This window comes from Schistocerca serialis, chromosome 1 (genome assembly GCF_023864345.2).
Source record: "Schistocerca serialis cubense isolate TAMUIC-IGC-003099 chromosome 1, iqSchSeri2.2, whole genome shotgun sequence".
In the NCBI taxonomy this organism is placed as follows: Eukaryota; Metazoa; Arthropoda; class Insecta; order Orthoptera; family Acrididae; genus Schistocerca; species Schistocerca serialis.
In genome coordinates this window covers 1,065,199,873-1,065,207,697 of record NC_064638.1, presented here as the reverse complement: position 1 = coordinate 1,065,207,697, position 7,825 = coordinate 1,065,199,873, and the positions used below count along the sequence as shown (strand labels likewise).

General features: G+C 43.6%; 1 pseudogene; it reads right to left on the bottom strand.

Annotated features, from left to right (window-relative positions):
* Window positions 1-7,353: 7,353 nt before the first annotated feature.
* Window positions 7,354-7,471, bottom strand: LOC126427358 (5S ribosomal RNA; annotated as a pseudogene).
* Window positions 7,472-7,825: the final 354 nt, after the last annotated feature.

Genomic DNA, 7,825 nt, shown 5'->3' with positions numbered 1-7,825 from the left:
ATTTTATAATTGTACCGCTTTTTAATTAGCTAATTAGGTAATTAGTAATTAGGGCATTGGGCGAGTTTTGACCTTCCCAGTGGCGCCTGGACGATAGACACACATGCGGGGACCCGCAAACGGTTGCTACTATACCAGACTTCATTTCATTCCTCGGTGCTTGCAGTTATTACGTCATGAGCTCTATGGAAGTGGGGGAGCCCAGTCTCCTGCAAACGGATTAAATAAAGAATACGCTTCAATGTATTATTGACACTGATCCGAATTTCATGTCGTGAGATCCTTCCTCTCCAGCACAGACTGCGTCTTTTTCCTGCTAATTTTTTGTGGGAGGGGTGGAACGAAGGAACGAGGAGTGGGGGGGTGGGACGTTCTCTGGTGACAGCACTGTGCACTAGCTCAGTCGATCCCCTCATGTGAAAGGGAGTCCATACACGAAAATTTTCCAACATACAACACCTCCAATCTTCATCAGTGTAATGGCGTAATTAGGACATTTAGTTGCTGGATGTGAGTTTTTCCCACCAAATAAAAAGATCCAACCACTGAAAATTGAGTTTTATAAATAAACAGCATATCCTTTGCTATGCAACTGACAATGACTTCAATTTCGTCTCATGAGCTCCTTGTTCTCCACCCCAGACTGAGTCCTTTTCCCACCAATTTTCAGATGATGGAGGGGTAGTGGATGTAGCGAGGGGAGGGCTGGAGGTTTACCAGAGGTTGAGGGAGTAATTAATTCATCAGTTTAATTAATTAGTCAATTAATTTAAGATAAAAAATGTATTTGTGTCGGCTAAGGAGAGGGAAGAGGGGTTGGGGGAGAAGGAGGTAGAGGGGAAGGGGTGGGCGGTTTCTCAGAACGATGTATTATTCCCAGAGAGTAATAATTCAACGCTCATGGGTCATAAACTCTTCAGCAGAACAACAGTTTAAGGGGAGGGGGACAGGGTCAAAAATCAATCAAGTTTGCCCCTGAATGTATGCTTGCCTCTGATTGTATGCAACCCACACTAACCTACCTCACCATTTATGACCATCCTATCCAGCTAACTAATACACTAAAATGTCTTGTACTACCAATTGACAGGCAGCTAACGTGGAAATCTCACCTGTTAACCATCTAACAGTAAGCCCACAATAAACTAAAACTACTGACTGACGGAAACTGGGGTTTGTACCCCCCCCCCCCCCCCACAGTCTTCTACATCTGTAAGTCCTTTCTCTGCCCCTTACTTTGTTATACGAATGTCGCATAGATCTCTGTCCCACCCAAGTTCTATCAGTCCCTCCAGATCCTGGAATGCCATGATCTCTGCCTCACTTTCTGCCTCTGTGTAACTTCCCCAGCAATGATACTTTACAATCTCATCAAAATCCCGCCTCTTCTGACTCAAACTGAACACATCCACCGGCCGGGGTGGCCGAGCGGTTCTAGGCGCTACAGTCTGGAACTGCGCGACCGCTATGGTCGCAGGTTCGAATCCTGCCTGGGGCATGGATGTGTGTGATGTCCTTAGGTTAGTTAGGTTTAAGTAGTTCTAAGTTCTAGGGGACTGATGACCTCAGAAGCTAAGTCCCATAGTGCTCAGAGCCATTTGAACCATTTTTTGAACACCTCCAATCCAAACCATCCACAAACTCGACTGCAATAATCCTATTATTTCTGCTCTACTTTCCAATCCTCATACGCTGGTACACCTTTACCAACACATCCAACCAACCCTCCACCTACACATCCTCCACATAGCCGGCCGCGATGGCCGATCGGTTCTAGGCGCTCAGTCCGGAACCACGCGCCTGCTACGGTCGCAGGTTCGCATCCTGCCTCGGGCATGGATGTATGTGATGTCCTTAGGTTAGTTAGGTTTAAGTAGCTCTAAGTTCTAGGGGACTGATGACCTCAGAAGTTAAGTCCCATAGTGCTCAGAGCCATTTTTCTAGGGGACTGTTGACCACAGATGTTAAGTCCCATAGTGTTCAGAGCCATTTGAACCATTTTGAACCCTCCACATACTCTCCCAAAGTAACTTCAACCGTGTCCCCTTTCTAGATCATGAACTCTGCCCCGACATTCCACCTCATCCAGGCTTTCAGTTCCGCTCCTCCCCATGTTTCCTTAACCCCATTTTTACCCATCTGCCTTTCTTTTCTCGCCTCACCTTTTCTGAACAGCTATTAGCGTCACTGTTTCCCCCCTCTACTCCACCCCTTCCTACGCCATCGCTGCTAAGCACCAGTTTTCCATCCTTATACCACAACATTCCCAGCCTCCCCACCTCCCAAACCTTTTCCACTTCAACAACTGATTCCCCATACCACGGCAGGTCCCTCCAGTTTCTAGTGACAGGAAAGTGTTTCTTTCAAATATCAGTGTTTTGGAAACATGTTTTAATAGTTTTAAATGTGCGCTTACTGTGTTTCATTTTACCTTTCGTTATTACTGTTTTTTACTACCAGTACAAGAAGACATCTATCGAATATCTAAAAACTTCCGTTTTATTTTTCATCTTTAAAAAGTTTTTAATTCAGTGTAAATATCTCCACCATCTGTTTTTTGTTCTTTTCCGTCTAATTTAATTTTTTACTGTCAGTTGGCTGAAGAGTGGGTTGCCTGTACCACTGACAGGCCACCCCAGGGCGCGGGAGGATCAAATAACAATAACTGAAGGAAAAAGACGCATCGTCAGTTTCGAGACTCAGTCTGAGGCTAACCGGACGATGTTGTTGTTGTTGTGGTCTTCAGTCCTGAGACTGGTTTGATGCAGCTCTCCATGCTACTCTATCCTGTGCAAGCTTTTTCTTCTCCCAGTACCTACTGCAACCTACATCCTTCTGAATCTGCTTAGTGTATTCATCTCTTGGTCTCCCTCTACGATTTTTACCCTCCACACTGCCTTCCAATACTAAATTGGTGATCCCTTGATGCCTCAGAACATGTCCTACTAACCGATCCCTTCGTCTGGTCAAGTTGTGTCACAAACTTCTCTTCTCCCCAATCCTATTCAATACTTCCTCATTAGTTATGTGATCTACCCATCTAATCTTCAGCATTCTTCTGTAGCACCACATTTCGAAAGCTTCTATTCTCTTCTTGTCCAAACTATTTATCGTCCATGTTTCACTTCCATACATGGCTACACTCCATACAAATACCTTCAGAAATGACTTCCTGACACTTAAATCAATACTGGATGTTAACAAATTTCTCTTCTTCAGAAACGCTTTCCTTGCCATTGCCAGCCTACATTTTATATCCTCTCTACTTCGACCATCATCAGTTATTCTGCTCCCCAAATAGCAAAACTCCTTTACTACTTTAAGTGCCTCATTTCCTAATCTAATTCCCTCAGCATCACCCGACTTAATTAGACTACATTCCATTATCCTTGTTTTGCTTTTGTTGATGTTCATCTTATATCCTCCTTTCAAGACACTGTCCATTCCATTCAACTGCTCTTCCAAGTCCCTTGCTGTCTCTGACAGAATTACAATGTCATCGGCGAACCTCAAAGTTTTTATTTCTTCTCCATGAATTTTAATACCTACTCCGAATTTTTCTTTTGTTTCCTTTACTGCTTGCTTAAGATACAGATTGAACAACATCGGGGAGAGGCTACAACCCTGTCTTACTCCCTTCCCAACCACTGCTTCCCTTTCATGTCCCTCGACTCTTATAACTGCCATCTGGTTTCTGTACAAATTGTAAATAGCCTTTCGCTCCCTGTATTTTACCCCTGCCACCTTTAGAATTTGAAAGAGAGTATTCCAGTCAACATTGTCAAAAGCTTTCTCTAAGTCTACAAATGCTAGAAACGTAGGTTTGCCTTTCCTTAATCTTTCTTCTAAGATAAGTCGTAAGGTCAGTATTGCCTCACGTGTTCCAGTGTTTCTACGGAATCCAAACTGATCTTCCCCGAGGTTGGCTTCTACTAGTTCTTCCATTCGTCTGTAAAGAATTCGTGTTAGTATTTTGCAGCTGTGACTTATTAAACTGATAGTTCGGTAATTTTCACATCTGTCAACACCTGCTTTCTTTGGGATTGGAATTATTATATTCTTCTTGAAGTCTGAGGGTATTTCGCCTGTTTCATACATCTTGCTCACCAGATGGCAGAGTTTTGTCAGGATTGGCTCTCCCAAGACCGTCAGTAGTTCCAATGGAATGTTGTCTACTCCGGGGGCCTTGTTTCGACTCAGGTCTTTCAGTGCTCTGTCAAACTCTTCACGCAGTATCATATCTCCCATTTCATCTTCATCTACATCCTCTTCCATTTCCATAATATTGTCCTCAAGTACATCGCCCTTGTATAGACCCTCTATATACTCCTTCCACCTTTCTGCTTTCCCTTCTTTGCTTAGAACTGGGTTTCCATCTGAGCTCTTGATATTCACACAAGTCGTTCTCTTATCTCAAAAGGTCTCTTTAATTTTCCTGTAGGCAGTATCTATCTTACCCCTAGTGAGATAGGCCTCTACATCCTTACATTTGTCCTCTAGCCATCCCTGCTTAGTCATTTTGCACTTCCTGTCGATCTCATTCTTTAGACGTTTGTATTCCTTTTTGCCTGCTTCATTTACTGCATTTTTATATTTTCTCCTTTCATCAATTAAATTCAATATTTCTTCTGTTACCCAAAGATTTCTACTAGCCCTCGTCTTTTTACCTACTTGATCCTCTGCTGCCTTCGCTACTTCATCCCTCAAAGCTACCCATTCTTCTTCTACTGTATTTCTTTCCCTCATTCCTGTCAATTGTTCCCTTATGCTCTCCCTGAAACTCTGTACAACCTCTGGTTCTTTCAGTTTATCCAGGTCCCATCTCCTTAAATTCCCACCTTTTTGCAGTTTCTTCAGTTTTAATCTACATGTCATAACCAATAGATTGTGGTCAGAGTCCACATCTGCCCCTGGAAATGTCTTACAATTTAAAACCTGGTTCCTAAATCTCTGTCTTACCATTATATAATCTATCTGATACCTTTTAGTATCTCCAGGGTTCTTCCATGTATACAACCTTCTTTCATGATTCTTAAACCAAGTGTTAGTTATGATTATGTTGTGCTCTGTGCAAAATTCTACCAGGCGGCTTCCTCTTTCATTTCTTAGCCCCAATCCATATTCACCTACTATGTATCCTTCTCTCCCTTTTCCTACACTCGAATTCCAGTCACCCATGACTATTAAATTTTCGTCTCCCTTCACAATCTGAATAATTTCTTTTATTTCATCATACATTTCTTCAATTTCTTCGTCATCTGCAGAGCCAGTTGGCATATAAACTTGTACTACTGTAGTAGGTGTGGGCTTCGTATCTATCTTGCCACAATAATGCGTTCACTATGCTTTTTGTAGTAGCTTACCCGCATTCCTATTTTCCTATTCATTATTAAACCTACTCCTGCATTACCCCTATTTGATTTTGTGTTTATAACCCTGTAGTCACCTGACCAGAAGTCTTGTTCCTCCTGCCACCGAACTTCACTAATTCCCACTATATCTAACTTCAACCTATCCATTTCCCTTTTTAAATTTTCTAACCTACCTGCCCGATTAAGGGATCTGACATTCCACGCTCCGATCCATAGAACGCCAGTTTTCTTTCTCCTGATAATGACATCCTCTTGAGTAGTCCCCGCCCGGAGATCCGAATGGGGGACTATTTTACCTCCGGAATATTTTACCCAAGAGGACGCCACCATCATTTAATCATACAGTAAAGCTGCATGCCCTCGGGAAAAATTATGGCTGTAGTTTCCCCTTGCTTTCAGCCGTTCGCAGTACCAGCACAGCAAGGCCGTTTTGGTTATTGTTACAAGGCCAGATCAGTCAATCATCCAGACTGTTGCCCTTGCAACTACTGAAAAGGCTGCTGCCCCTCTTCAGGAACCACACGTTTGTCTGGCCTCTCAACAGATACCCCTCCGTTGTGGTTGCACCTACGGTACGGCTGTCTGTATCGCTGAGGCACGCAAGCCTCCACACCAACGGCAAGGTCCATGGTTCATGGGGGGGTGGGGGGGGGGGGAACCGGAAGATATGCAGCCGAAATATCAGTTAAAGAAGTAGTATTTGCGTGGTTACATGCCCGAAATATAGTGAACAGAATGTGCAACCAGCAGATGAGCACCGGAAGATGGTAGCAGGCTGCCGCAGATATGTGTCGTGTCGAACTAAATACTCATATTAAAAAGTGACTGAATCATGAAAGTATATTGCTTAGAAAATTCTCAAAAAAATTACAGACCATGTGACACCGAAAATGCAGATAAAATACCTTCTGCACTATCCAAAATTTTTCAGCGTGTAATATCCGATCATAACTTGCACTGTACTTCTGATTCTGAATATGGAAGCTTCATTACAGAAACTGTAGTTTATATGTAATGACTGTAATAGTGTATTTATTACTGGCTCTGTATAATTGATTCCAATCATAATGTAAATATTGAAAACTGTGCTTAACAGCCAAGGGAGCTTTATTTTAATGTATCGATAGCAACGACGAGATAGCAGAACTGTGCCGTTGTTTATCTTTGCGTATCGAGAGTCTATGTCGCGCTGTGAGCAGAGAGGAAGCTTGAGTGATGAAAGAATGCGGAAGTGTTTTGTGGGGCGCGGTGTGTAGCTATAATCGCGCCAGTGTATGCGCGTTATACCACAGGTATTGAGAGCACGTTAGTAGTGGACGGTCGGAGGAAGCAGCAGTTCCAACTATTGCCTGTTCCATAATTATCCGTGGCTCTGGAGATGACTCGGGGTGCTGAACTAGCAGCAGCAGCAACAGCTGCAGCTCAACATTGTCGTCGGCTACATTCTTCGTCGTCCGCACAGCTACGACATCGTAAGAATGTTGAGTGAAAAAAAGTATAACCTTGCAGAGGCATTGCCCGGCGGGATTTCTTTCACAGAGTATAACTAACTTGAATAATAACCTGCAATAGTTAAAACTTGTAGGCCACCTGTGTTGTCATGGTCCTCAGACATTATTGCCAGGCAGGGTCCGTTTTCCTTTCAGTGCAATCGCTGAGTGTCGTAAGAACATAAGCTTCAGTCTAAATTTTCTGGCTCATTAACTGTTCAATCTTGTATTGCTTAACAGAGGCTTAACTAATTTTCGATTTTGAGTGTTAACTTTACTAACTTCAAAAGCACTCCGTCTCCAGGCCACAAGTGGCCCATCGGGACCATCCGACCACCATGTCATCCTCAGCTGTGGACACAGATAGGAGGGGCGTGTGGTCAGCACACCCCTCCCCCGTTCGTTATGATGGTTTTCTTTGACTGGAGCCGCTACTATTCGGTCGAGTAGCTCTTCAATTGGCATTACGAGGCTGAGTGCACCCCGAAAAATGGCAACAGCGCATGGCGCACCGGATGGTCACCCATCCAAGTGCCGGCCACGCCCGACAGCGCTTAACTTCGGTGATCTGACGGGAACCGGTGTATACACTGCGGCAAGGCCATTACCTTAATAACTTAAAGTAATTAAAATTTCACTGGCAAAACTAATAACTAAAGATACAGCACAAACAGATAGTGCACAATTTCATTTACTCTGTATTTAGCTTAGCGAGTGATTTCTGCTGGCGTGATATGTATTTTATTGTTGTTATACTAAAAATGGCTCTCAGCACTATGGGACTTAACATCTGAGGTCATCAGTCCCCTAGACGTAGAACTACTTAAACCTAACTAATCTAAGGACATCACACACATCCATGCCCGTATTCGAACCTGCGACGGTGACAGCAACGCGGTTCCGGACTGAAGCGCCTAGAACCAGTCGGCCACAGTGGCCGGCGTTATACTAAAGGTAAAATCA